Genomic DNA, 14515 nt, shown 5'->3' on the forward strand with positions numbered 1-14515 from the left:
CTTAAGAGGCAAAGTACGAGCCTCAAGTGTTGTGGGATGTATCCATCATTGGTTACTAAGTTTTCCAATGGCTCAGACACTCCCAGAAGCGAAGACTCCTAAGCCAAAGGAAGATGAGAGCTGAAAGGAGCATCGAGCTCATCCAGTGCAGTGCTTCTCAGCTTGTGCCCACATTGGATTCACTTGGAAATATTTTAGAAATACTGATGCCTGGGCCCCATTCCAGACCAATTAAATCATACTATCTGGGAGAGATACCCAGAAAGTGGTATGTTTTAACACCTCCTTAGGGATTCTGCTGATCAACCAAGGTTGAGAAGAATCAAACTAGACTCATTTTACATATGAAGAAATAGAAACCCAGATATTGAGATAAAAAATGTTGCCCAAGTCACGTAGCTAGTGTCAAAACCTGACTCTTAATCAATGCCCTTATGTCACACTAACTTGCTTCTCTTTATTGTGGTTTTGCCATAAATTAAAAGTATACTTGAAAATGTTAGTTTACAAAGTAATTTTAAGAAATGGATTTCATTTTAAGGAAAACAGTGATTCAATGGCCAATACACTGATGCTTTCTGCATGATCTTCAGACCAGTCTACATGTTTATTATGCTTGGGCCTTTGAGTCAAACACTGGCTCCTTTGCTGCTTCTCCATTGTTGGCCTAGCATGCTTGAATTCTGTTTCTCCTCTGGAAACCTTGCACACTACTTTGATTCACCTTGTTAATGGGAAAATGGAAAATACTCTCTACATTTTTTTTTTTTTGAGATGGAGTCTCACTCTGTCACCCAGGCTGGTGTGCAGTGGTGTGATCTTGGCTCACTGTAACCTCCAACTCCTGGGATCAAGTGCTTCTCTTGCCTCAGCCTTCCGAGTAGCTGGGATCACAGACTTGCACCATCATGCCCAGCTAATTTTTGTATTTTTAGTAGAGACGGGATTTCACCATGTTGGCCGGGTTGGTCTTGAACTCCTGACCTCAAGTGATCCACCTGCCTCAGTCTCCGAAAGTGCTGGGATTACAGGCATGAGCCACTGTGCGTGGCCCTCTCTACGAATATTTAGCTGGTGATATGTTTCTACCAGAGAAACATTTTTTTACATAACTCACTTCATGTGGGAGCCATGCGTCCAAGAGAGCCATCATTTTGGGTGAAGGGCACATCCAGACATGTGCCAGCATTACCCTACAAGATACCTGGTTATCAACTAAATGTCTACATTGCATGTCAGCAACCATCCATGGAAACTTACTATTTTTTATCCAGCTCACCCTGTTTGCCACATTCCAACTAAAATTCATAGCCAGGCTTACCCAAAATACCATTTAATCACATTTTACAGACAAAACTTCAAGGTGTTCAGGTCCATGTATAAAAATTTAAATGTCTTCTTGTATTAAAAAAAGGAACATCTATGATCCAAATTTCAAGATATTTAGAAAATTGCCTTATCCGGACTAATGGTCCCCAACTCTGACCACATTAGACTCACCTGGGGAATTAAAAAAAAATACATTGATGCCTGGGCCCCACCCCAGAGATTCTGATAGAATTGGTCTGGAGTGGACCCAGAGCACTAATATTTTCAAATGTTCCTCAGCTGAGTCTCACAGGCAGCTTGGTTGAGAATCGTTGCACCTGACTGTAAAAGAGGGCTCTGAGCTGGGAACTTTTTGCTGTGACCTTATTGCTCTAGCATTTTTATTTCATTTTACATATTCAACAAATTTATGTTTAAGAGGGAAATATTTTTAAAATACTTCTTTGGGTATCTTTTCTCCCAATAATCCATACACTCTTCTCTTCACCTTGCAACCTCATTATGGCTAAGGCAGAGATTTATCACCCCCTGGGAAGGAGAAGCTGGGTTCTGCCAAGAACGGTGATTTGCAACCCTAGATGCCCTTTAGAATCACCTGGGGAGCTATAAAAAAATTGCCAGTGCCTGGAATCCACTTCAGACTAATTAAATCAGAATTTGGGGGGATGGGCTGAAGGATTACTACTATAAAAGTACCTCAGGCGTAATACTTTTTTATTATGCAGCTAACATTGAGAACCATGGATCTAATAAGAAATGACTTGCCAACTTAAAATAAGATTCTTATTTCTTAAAATCTCTCATGTTCTAACCCAAACTTTTAAAATTCAGAGAAAATAATTTACTTACCTATAGCTGGAGGTGATAGAGGTTATTGACAATATGATTTTATGATTTAATCTAATATTTATTGAACGCTTACTATATGCAAGGCAGATGTAATTGAAAACACCTCCTGGAAACTTTTTTGTTTGTTTACTTTGGATCAGCTAGAAGGAGCCTGGGGTGAATGTATAAGTCTAGGTCCCTGCAGGAAAGAGATGGCACACTCAAACTGGAGATATGGCATAACAGTGCTAGATAAGAATTTGGCTTTGATACTAACTAGCCACACAGCATCCTAATGTTATTTTGGAAATTTCTGTTCTGATTTTCCTAGATATAGAGGTGTGACTTGGGCACCATGGAGGTAAAGATGCTCCTGAAGATATTTAGGAAAGTAGCTAGGGATGGTCTCTAGAATAAAGAAGAGATTTCCATTCATTCAAAAAATAATTTATTGGGTGATTATCATGTATAGACACAGGGCCAGGTGTTAGGAATCTAAAATAAAGACAGAATCCCTGCCCTCAAGGAGACTAGTTTCATGGGGATTCAGGAAAACACGTAGAGGTAAATAGTAACAAGGTTTACCTGGAGGTTGTGGAGTCAGCTTTCTGGAGTCTCTTGAAAGTGGCTCAGTTGCTTTTAAAGAGAAGGATTTGAGTATCTGCCAAATATTTGTGAGTTGTGCATGTGTGTGTGTGTGTATGTGTGTGTGTAAACATACATGTGCATGCTTGTACACACATTCTTCATATAGAAAGAATTCTTACTGGGGTATAGTGGGGGAGGAATGAGGGAAAATCTAGTAGCTTTTTTCTTAACATTTTTTCTGGTGTGAACATAAGCAGAAACTCAACACAGCACAGGCTGCGAGGGAAGGAAAATTCATCAAGTCTAAACTATCTTCTCTCTTCTGGCACAAAAGTAAGTGACATCAACAGGATGTGGGGTTTCAGGATGAGCCTTGAGTCCGATGAAATGAATTAAACCTCACAACTCCTTGGAACAGGAACCTGTTTTCATGTGAGTTCCCCAACAGCTTTTGGGGGAGCCTTGAAACAAATGGATTTAGCATCTGGAGATTTTTGGTAGGTTTGATTTGCTTCTCTAACATCCGGTACTTTTGCAAAAATCTTTGAACACAGAAAGCTAAACCAAAGCCCAGGAGGAGGCAAGTGTCCAAGAACATATGGAAGCCTAAGAGGTTAATATGCTCCTCTTTGTCATGATGTACATCCTTTCAGCCTTGACTTTTAGCAAGTTACCTTTAGCAGAGATGTGAGGGTCTGTCACTCTGACATTTGACAGCTATGAAGATTCATTCTCAACAGAGCAATAGTTACGGGTTCAAGGGGCAGGCTGGTTGGCCTATTCTAGTTTTTGTGAGGGAGAAACAATACCTTGGGTGATCGATTCTCTAGTAATATGTATTTGGTTGTCGTTCAACCTCAGTGAGACACAGAGACTGAGATGGGTCCCAGAAGGAGTAGGGAAGAGGGACTGAAGAGGGTCTGAGTGAGGGATGGAGGTGGTTGTTGGCATTTATTTAGGGGCATTGCAGAGTTGCCTTTTAAAGATCTCTTTGAAGACAATAGAAAGGAGTAGAGACCGATCCCTTTATAATGTGGGGGTTTAGCATTATCTCATTTTTGATATGCAGAAGGATATCTCATTATTGTGTTGGATGCCCCTTAAATGCTTCAAACTTTCTTTCTGAATGTACCCCGGGCAATTTTGGGGGTGTTAATGTGGCCTCACAGGCAAGGGGAGATGAACAGGATGACCTCTTGCGAGGTAGTCCTAGCATCTCTAACCCTATGGTTGTCAAGTCTCTGACACCATTCTGCTTCTGACGTGTCTCTTAAACTTCAAGTGACCTATATTTAGGAGATTACGTAAAAAGTATTGAAAGCAAATGGCCATTCTGCTCTAAGGTCAGAGTTCTGCTGTGGCTGATAATGCTGCTTTGATCTCCAGGCCCCTGCCTGTCTGTATCTATGGTATCTGTCAGCCAGCTTCACTCTGGACTTGACCTTTTGCTGGCCTAGACCTGTGGTTACTGTCAGGGGTCTAATCTCTTAGCATGTCACCTCTGGCAATTTTTAAAAAAATCCCCAAATCTTACAATTCAGACATCTCAGATTTTGCTTCAGCCCATTGCAAAGTCTTTTCGAAATTAAAAAAAAAAAGAAACAAAACAAAATAAAACAAAAACAAGAGGGCAAAGAAATGGTTTTAAGAGGAAATTTCAACAAATGATAAGATCGATGATGCAGTAACAGCAGTTTGTTTGGCAAAAGCCTTATAGAAGGCACATAGAATCATAAATGAATTCAAATAGAGCTGGGTAAAATTGAGAGATTATTTGTTCCAGCACCCTGTTTGGGGGCAGGTGACCCTCCAACAATCGAAAATAGATGCTTATCTTTTGTCCTTTTGAAAATGTTTGGATGTGCTTTCCTTTGATTTGCTCATTTTGATATTTCATAACCCTGGTAGCCAAAAACTGCTTCCTCATATTCAGCTGGAATCTTTGCTACTTAATTAAAAAATCTATTTTCCATCCTGTGGCAATTTCGGTTATTTTTTATGGATCTCTTCCAGATGTGTACATGGTTTTCACAATGTGGTGAACTAAGTTGGACATGATACTCTGATAAGGGTCTTACTGCTGTAGAGTATATTGGAACCGCTGGGCTAGGATTCAGAAAGATTCTAGCTCCTTGCCTGCCAGGAACCAGTGGTTTGACCTGGACAAGCCACTTCCCCTGTCTGGACTTCATGCTCTTCATCTCTAAAGTGAGAGTATCCGACTACATGATCTCTTAAGATTTCTTCCAGCTCTGATGCTTATGTTCAATAATTTTCCTAAAATTAACATACCTCAGTCAATGAATCTGTGCTTAGCATGTAATAGATGGATAATAAATGTTTGCCAAACTGAATTAAATCATAGGAATTTCCACTGAAGTTTCCTCTCAGTATGTACTAAAACTTTTAATCACCCTGATGTCCTCTGTCCCTTCCAGGAAGGATGTATGTCTTTTATAGAAATCAGAACCAGCGCACAGTGGTGAAGTTGCTGTCTTCCCAAAGTGTCACAGGCACCAGCATTGGAGGAGTGAGGATTCTCAGGTTTCACAGACAATCAGGCCCAAACTGTTTCTAGTCACTTCTCTACTGCCTTAGCCAATCTATTAAAATGCCTGTGTGATTCTGGAAAGAAAACAAGTGCCCATGAAAATGAGGTTATAAATACATCCAATTATAAATATATCCCATTAAAAATAGATATTGACAAGGAGCTCCAGATAGAGTTGTCCTCAGCAAACTGAGCTGAATAGAACAAAGTGGCCTATTATCCAGAAAGCAATAATACTTTCTTAAGTGATTCCTTAATAATATCTTTGGAGTTATATATGCCTCATAACTAGCTACTAAATAGTGTTTGTGGTCAGTTAAGAATTGGACTTGAAAGGTCCAGTAAAGATAGAATTAGGACTTAATACATATTTTTCCTCTCTATGTCACAGGACTTACAAACCCCAGTGACTATATTGCTGGGAGGACTGAGCTGACTTTCGAAAGTGAGGGTGGCATGCAGTCCTTAACATCTCTGGTCTTTAACAACTCCCATGGATACCCCTGGCCTGGTGTGAGAGAGAACCACAGACCTGGAACCAGACCTGGGCTTCTACCTTGGGTCCTGCATGCCCTACCTCAATGATCTTGGTGACATGGCTTGGCTCTTTGTCCCCACACAAATCTCATGTTGAATTGTGAACCCCAGTGTTGGAGATGGGGCCTGGTGGGAGGTGATTGGATCATGGGGGTGGTTTCTAATGGTTTAGCACCATCCCGCTAGTGCTGTCTTGTGATGGAGTTCTTTTTTTTTTTTTTTTTGAGATAGAGTCTCGCTCTGTTGCCAGGCTGGAGTGCAGTGGTGTGATCTCAGCTCACTGCAACCTCTGCCTCCCGGGTTCAAGCAGTTCTCCTGCCTCAGCCTCCTGAGTAGCTGGGACTACAGGTGCGTGCCACCATACCCAGATAATTTTTTTTGTATTTTTAGTAGAAATGGGATTTCACCATGTTGGCCAGGATGGTCTCAATCTCTTGAGTTTGTGATCCACCCACCTCAGCCTCCCAAAGTGCTGGGATTGAGTTCTCACAAGATCTGGTTGTTTGAAAGTGTGTAGCACCTCCCGTTTTTCTCTCCTTCCTGCTCTATCATGGTAAGACGTGCTTGCTTCTTGTTCGCTTACCACCATGATTAAGTTTCCTGAGGCCTCCCAGCCACACTTCCTGTGCAGCCTACAGAACTGTGAATCAATTAAACCTCTTTTCTTTATAAATTACCCAATCTCAAATAGTTCTTTATAGCACTGTGAGAATGGACTAATACACTTGGGGAAACTACTTAACCTCTTTTGAGCCTCAGGTTTGCATTAACAATTAAATGAGGTAATATGTGAGAAAGCAGCCTAATATAGTGTCTGGCAGGTGGGAAAACTCAAATGTTAGTATCTTGTAGTAATGGTCTGAGGTCAGGTTGTGATGTAGGAATGAAACAGCAGTGATTTAGCTGGCATGTGTTGAGGCCCTCCCGGGACACCACATTCAAATTGTATGGGAGCTCTTTCCCCAGTGTTTTGTCTGCTAGGGTTGCCATGATAAAGTTTCACAATGGGCAGCTTAAACATGAGAAATCAATTTTCTCACAGTTCTGGGGGCTGGGAGTCCAAGCTTGAGGTACCAGCAAGGTTGATTTCCTCTGTGGCATCTCTGCTTGGCTTACAGATGGCAGTCCTCTTGCTGCCTCTGCATGGGGTCCTCTCTCTGTGCACTCCTGTTCCTCATGCCTCTTTGTGTGTCCTCATCTCTTCTTTTTATAAGGACACCAGTCACATTGGGTTAGGGCCCACCCCAACAGCCTCATTTGAGCTTCATCACCTCTTTAAAGGCCTTATCTCTACAGTCACATTCCGAGGTACTGGGGGTTAAGATTCAATATAGGAATTTAGGCAGGGGGATACAAATCAGTCTATAAGAAGACCCAGGAACTCACTGAGACTACACGAGGAGCTTAAATCACAGGGCTGTGTGGTTTTGCAGTGCAGCCCCGTTTGTAATGTATGAAATTCTATGCTCAAAGCTAGTCTTCTTCCTTCCCCCCAACTTCCTCTTCTTTTCCTGGTAGGAAGACTCAAGCGAACATCTACATTTTGACAAGTATATATTTCTTCTTTCTTTGCAGGGATTCTTCACCCATGGTTGCTTAGGTTTATAAGCAAGGAAGCTGAATGAAGTCCCTTTCCTCTCTGGGTGAGCCCCTGGGTTTCTGGAAGAGTCTTAAAATCACCCCTAAATGGCTTCCAAGCACTGAAGCCCGAGATGTCAGCTGGCCTGTGTGAGGCCTTGAGACAGAATGCCACAGCCACACCCCAAGGATGCTGAAGGGGATTTCCCTCCTCTGTGGTTTTTCTCCTTTCTTCCCACAGTACTCCTCCTACGTGGTGAGTCATCCAGAACTCCAAACACACAGCCAGCTGTTTGGAACACAAGAAATAACCATAGCCAGAGGCATCTTGGGCCCAAACTCTTCTCTGTTTTATTGCTCATTTCCCAAGTCACTTCCTTTCCCCTCCCCTACTTTCCCTCCCCGTTCTTCTTAGGACTTAACACAGGTATCTTGAGACATTGGGTCTTTGTCAGTCAATGTCAGACCTCTTCTAACATTGATATTTATCAAAGTAATGGTTACATCATAGCCCTCTTTCATATACTCGGAGTATTGTTCCTTCCTTCCCTACCTTCCTTCCTTCCTTCCCTTCCTTCCTTCCTTCTTTCCTTTCTCTTTTCTTTTCTTTCCTTTCTTTCTTTCTTTCTTTCTTTCTTTCTTTCTTTCTTTCTTTCTTTCTTTCTTTCTTTCTTTCTTTCCCTTCCTTCCTTGCTTCCTTCTTTCCTTCCTTCCTTCCTCCCTCCATCCCTCCCCTGTCTCCCCTGCCTCCCTCCCTCCCTCCCTTCCTTCCTTCATCCCTCCTCCCTCCCTCCCTCCCTCCCTCCTGTCTCTCTTTCTCTCCTTCTCTTCTCTCTTTCTCTTTCTTTCTCTCTCTTTCCTTTCCTTCCTTCCTTCCTTCATTTCTCTCTCTCTTTCTTTCTTTTTTTCTTTCTTTCTCCTCACTCTGTCACCCAGGCTGGAGTACAGCTGGAGGGATCCCAGCTCACTGCAACCTCTGCCTTCCCAGTTCAAGCGATTCTCCTGCCTCAGGCTCCAGAGTAGCTGGGATTACAGGATTGTGCCACCACACCTGGCTAACTTTTTGTATTTTTAGTAGAAACAGGTTTTTGCCATGTTGCCCAGGCTGGTCTCAAACTCCTGGGCTCAGGCAATCCACCGGCCATGGCCTCCCAAAGTGCTGGAATTACAGGTGTGAGCCACTGTGCCGGCCTGCGTTTCTTTCTTAAGGTGTGATCACTTTCCTTGTTGAATCTAGAATATTAGCTAATATCTAGAATGTTAGCTTCTCATGAACAGGGATCATACTGTATCCTCCATGGCCAATGCTTTACACATAGTCATGCTCAAACACTTTTTGAAGAAAGCAATGAAACTTTTAAGAAAAATATTATTCTCTGAGAGGTACAGGCTTGTAGTTGGCTTTAAAGAAACTTGAGGAGTCCCCTGAGTTATGTAAACCTGGAGTCACAGTGTGCCACTAGTACAGGTGTTGCCAGTTACTCTGGTGATACCATTTCAGACACTAAGCTTAGCCACAGGTGTAGTTTATTTTAAAATATACATATAACTTCTTTTGATACTAAAATGTAAAGCAGATAATCACATAAATTCATTTTTATAGACATAAATGCTTAGGTAAGATATACCACCACATTAACTAGATATGATTTTATCATGTTTATTTGTTGTGGCACATATGCACCATGGAATACTATGCAGCCATAAAAAGGATGAGTGCACATCCTTTGCAGGGACATGGATGAAGCTGGAAACCATCACTCTCAGCAAACTAACACAGGAACAGAAAACCAAACATTGCATGTTCTCACTCATAAGCGAGAGTTGAACAATGAGGACACATGGACACAGGGAGGGGAAAAACACACACTGGGGCCTGTTGAGGGGTGAAGGGCTAGGGGAGGGACAGTATTAGGAGAAATACCTAATGTAGATGACGAGTTGATGGGTGCAGCAAACCACCATGGCACGTGTATACCTATGTAACAAAACTGCACGGTCTGCATATGTATCCCAGAACTTAGTATAATTAAAAAAATAAAATAAAATAAATTGTGACAAAAATAGATTGGTATATAATATAGTTACCTATTGACTCTCACTTTCATTTCTACAGAAAGAATAGGTGAATTCTGATATGTAATAAAAATCATCCATATGAACCTTAAAATATATATAAATATATTATATATTTAATATATATAAATATATATTTTTATATATATATTTTTCCTTCTTGTGGCTTCCAAGTTAGAAATACCCTCTTAGATACTTGCTCTGATATTAAAATCCCTGAAGTTTCATTGAAGTTCATGCCTTCAAGCTTTAAAGAGCATGTTTAAGATCTTCAAGCTCTTAAACAGGTGGGGGCAGTGGGCTCTGACCCCATCCTAACCTTGCTTGCTCTCTTTCTCTCCTCTCTCTGCCAACAGAGGAAGAGGAAGGCAATGAGGAGATCGAATAGATCTCAGTTTTTCATCTCTGACCTTTCCTGCACTCCTTTCTGCTTAGCAGAAATAAAGATGGGGTACACATGTGAAACTTGTACTTATTCAATCAACAAATATTTAATATGAACCTACTGTGTGCCAGACATTTTGCCAGGTTCAGGCACTACAGAGATGAGAAAGTCACAATCCTAGCCTGCAAGGAGCTCATAGTCTACTGGGGAGTAGAAATGCAACTGAATCATTCTTATAGACTGAGATATTGGAAATATGTATAAAGGACTATGAGAGTACTGAGAAGGGGCTTGCCTGTTAGTCCAGGGTTTCTGTAGATCAGAGGTTCTCCAAGTGAGGTCTCCAGACCAGCAGCATCACCTGGGAACATGTTAGAAATGCAAATTACTTGGCTCCAGCCTAGACCTATTGAATGCGAAGCTCTGAGGTTGGGCCCAGCAGTCCTCATTTTAACCAGCCCTCTGGGGATTCTGATGTTCACTCAAGTTTAAGAAACTCTGCCCAACCCTAAAGGATTTTTACAGTTGAAATCAAGTTAAAATGAACACTAGTAGAAGATTAAGGAGAATAAAGGCAAACAGAAATGGATAGACTGATAACAAGCTACAAATAAACAAGATGGGAAAGCTAGACTCAATCTTGTGCTGCTGAGTCAGAGTCAGAGGTATAAACTCATACTGATTTTAGTATATGTAGGCAGATAGATATAGGACATATAGATATGTGTATATGGGCTGGGCACGGTGGCTTATGCCTGTAATCCCAGGACTTTGGGAGGCCGAGGCAGGTGGATCATGAGGTCAGGAGATCGAGACCATCCTGGCAAACATGGTGAAACCTCATCTCTACTAAAAATACAAAAATTAGCCGGGTGTGGTGGCAGGTGCCTGTAGTCCCAGCTACTTGGGAGGCTGAGGCAGGAGAATCGCTTGAACCCGGGAGGTGGAAGTTGCAGTGAGCTGAGATTGCGCCACTGCACTCCAGCCTGGTGACAGAGCAAGACATTGTCTCAAAAAAAAAAAAAAAAAAAGATATGTGTATATGTAGGTTAGTACACATGAATATATTTCCTACCTCTGTCTGCTGAGAGGTCCTAAATGCAGTGATACCCCAGCAGCAATAAGCATGCCTAGAAGCCAGATTTTGGTTTCTAATTATTGTTCTCTGATAAAAGAAACTTAGGGTCCTTTGGAGAAATGGCAGATTCTAGGGGGAGCAGGAATACAAGATAAGCCTGGAGCATCTTATAGTTTTAGAACCCCTAAGGAAAGCAAAGAAGTTCTAAGGAAACAAAAAATTAAGGTACATCAAAAGGACACAGAAGCCAACCTGAAGGAGTTCCCAATGGCCAGAGCTGGAAGAATTAAAAAAAAAGAAATTTTAAATGTTATTTCAATAGTTTTAGGGGTACAGGTGGTTTTTAGTTACATGGATAAGTTCTTTAGTGGTGATTTCTGAGATGTTAGTGCACTCATGATCCAAGCAATGTGTGCACTGTCTCTTACCCCCTCTCAACCTTCCCCCACAAGTCCCCAAAATCCATTATATCATTCTTAGGCCTTTGCATCCTCATAGCTTAGCTCCCAATTATAAGTGAGGACATACGAATTTTGGTTTTTCATTATTGAGTTACTTCACTTAGAATAGTTGCTGCAACACATTACTTCATTCCTTTTTATGGCTGAGTAGTATTCCATGGTGTATACATACCACATTTTCTTTATTCATTCATTGGTTGATGGGCACTTAGGTTGGTTCCAGATCTTTGCAATTGTGAATTGTGCTGCTTTAAACATGCACATGCATGTGTCTTTTTCACATAATGACTTACTTTCCTTTGGGTAGAAACCCAGTAGCAGGATTCCTTAATTGAATGGTAGTTCTACTTTTAGTTCTTTAAGTAATCTTTTAGTTCTTTAAGGAATCTCCATACTGTGTTCTATAGTAGTTGTACTAATTTATATCTAGATTACACCTAATTACACCACCTAGAGCATGAAGAATTTAAGCAATAAAATAAATGATGATAGGCTTGTATTATAACAACAACAACAACTATATATTTATATATATGTTATATATTCACTAGCCCAGGCAGGCTTAAATAAGTGATTGAATAAATAAATAAATAAGTGAGGGAGGCAGGGACAATTATTTTTTACAGAAGAGTTTTCAATAATATAGGTAGACCATTCCTCCTTCAGAAAGTGGAGCTTAAATCCTCTTCCCTTGAGTGTAGGCTGGACTTAGTGATTTATTTTCAAAGAGTAAAATATTGAAAGGGACAAATAGTAGCTTTATGGAGCGCTCTGGCAGACATCATCTTAAACAAGCAATGGGATTAGCATCACTAGTGATGTCATACACCCCGGCTATGATGACAAGAAGCATCACACCTCTGTGGTATTATCTTTAAAAACTCATAATCTCAGTCTAAGCATGCAAATCCATCCAACAGACTCACATTGGGAGATATTCTACAAAATATCTTACCAGTACTCCTCAAAAGTATCAAGGTCATAAAAAAAGAAAGACTGAAAGACCATCCCAGACCAGCAGAAACTAAGGAAACAAGATGATTAAATGCAATATGGTACCCTAGGTGATTCCTGGAAGAGAAAAAGAACATTAGTGGGAAAACTTGTAAAATCCAAATAATGTAGGTAATGTAATAGTAGTATTATATCAATGCTAATTTCCAGTGTGATAAAGAAGCCATGGTTATATAAGATGCTAGCGTTAGGGGAAATTGAGTGAAGTATGTACAGGAACTTTCTGTACTATATTTGTAATTTTTTGTAAGTTAAAAATAATTCCAAAATAAAAATTTATTAAAAAATAAAGATAGCTTGGTGAAGGCAAGATAGCTTGGTAAGGCCTAATATTACATGCTGCCTTGATATCTAGTGCAACTGGGAAGGCTTCAAATGACCTAACTGCAAGGTCTCCTCTCTACTCCACTCCTGCAGCTAACATCTTCTAGTCAAACAACTCTCCTTTTCAAAGGGACCAGGCACAGTTTCTGCTTATCCCTGAGTAGCAGTGTTCAGTTTCCTGCCAGCCTGTGGAATTTTTCAAACAAGCCAATCACCTCCTCCTGTGGGAACTGAGAAGCACCCCACCCTCTCGATACTACAAAGCCCCTGCTTGTTCCCTAGTGCAACTCCCATGTGGTCCTGTGGAGCATATGGTATCTTCCTCTTCTGGGCAGTGCGCATATGTGACTAATAAACTGTCTATCTCATCTGTTCAGTGCCAGGTGTCATCTGTTCTGCCATCCCATGACCTAGGGTGGGGATTCCTTCCACACCAACAGGGTGAATGCAAGGTGATTAAAACAAGAAGCCTCTTCAGGATCTATATCCTAGGGAAAAAATTAAACAACAACAACAAAACAAGAAGCCTCAACTCTGACCCTATATTCCAGATGTGTTACAGGGGCCTGTCTCCCCGGAGCCACTCTCCAGGTCAGAGCTTACCTCCCCTTGCTCAGGGTTAGGAGCTCTGGGCAGGAAAAGGACATCATGTTAAAAGCCAGAGATGAAGAGGGGAGTATGGTAATGAGAGAAAGGAAGAGAAGCCAAGGAAATAGAAAAAGGAGGAGATGACACACCTTGAAGGCTCCATCCAGTGCTTAGGATATGCCAAAAGGCATTAGGGTGCTTTAGGCCAGGGCCACAAAGTGCCTGGCATGTAGTCGGTGCTCAATTAGTATTGGAGGAGTCTGAAATTTTTACTGCCATAAGGCTTGGAGCAGACTTCGGTGGAAAGGGACTGGATCCAAGCAGTACATCAAGAACTTGATCCAACCATGCAATGGGCACTGCATTGAGTGTTACAAGCTTGGAATGTTGTTCCCAACACACCGTCTAGCTGGATGACCTTGGACAAATTCTTCAGTCTCTCTGAGTGTATATATTCTCAACCGTAAGTGAGGCTAATGAAACCCATGTGGTTCATACTTACCAAACTGGGTGAGACCCAAATATAATGTTCTATGTGAATGTGCAAAAAGTGTTAAATATCATAGCTTTAATAAACATATTAAACACACTGACTTATGGGGCAGAAAGATTATGAGAGAGTATCAGAATAAGGATAAAAGATGTGGCTTCTGTTCTTAAGAAAGGTGTAACCTATTGGGAAGGAGCACACACAGAGGTCACAACAGTTCCAGCAAAGTCAGAGGTTCCATGGAAGAGGCGTACACAGCATGCAGCAACAGGGAAGACTTGACCTGGGGATGGATAGAGATTCCACTGAGGAGGTATGACATGAACTGGACCTTGAAGCAAGAGTAATTATAAAGTATTATGTGGGGTGACACCAGCGGGGTTGGAATCAAAAGACTGGTTCAAATATTAGTCTCTATACTTACTGTTTCTGTGACACTGGGCAAGTTTGACTCTTTCTGTGTCTTAGTTGCCTCATCTTCTAAAGGGGATAACAATATCTATAGTTGTGATGAGAATCAAATGGAAGATACAAGTTAAAGTGCCCCACAGGGTGCCTGGTCTGCAGCAGGTGCTCAGTTAGTGTTGGCTGAGTCTGAAGTTTTTATTGTCATAAGGCCTAGAGCAGGCATCCCTGGACGGGGGTTCAATCCAAGGAGCAGATTAAGAACTTAGTCCATCCTTGGAGA

This window comes from Pan troglodytes, chromosome 1, assembly GCF_028858775.2.
Source record: "Pan troglodytes isolate AG18354 chromosome 1, NHGRI_mPanTro3-v2.0_pri, whole genome shotgun sequence".
Classification (NCBI taxonomy): Eukaryota; Metazoa; Chordata; class Mammalia; order Primates; family Hominidae; genus Pan; species Pan troglodytes.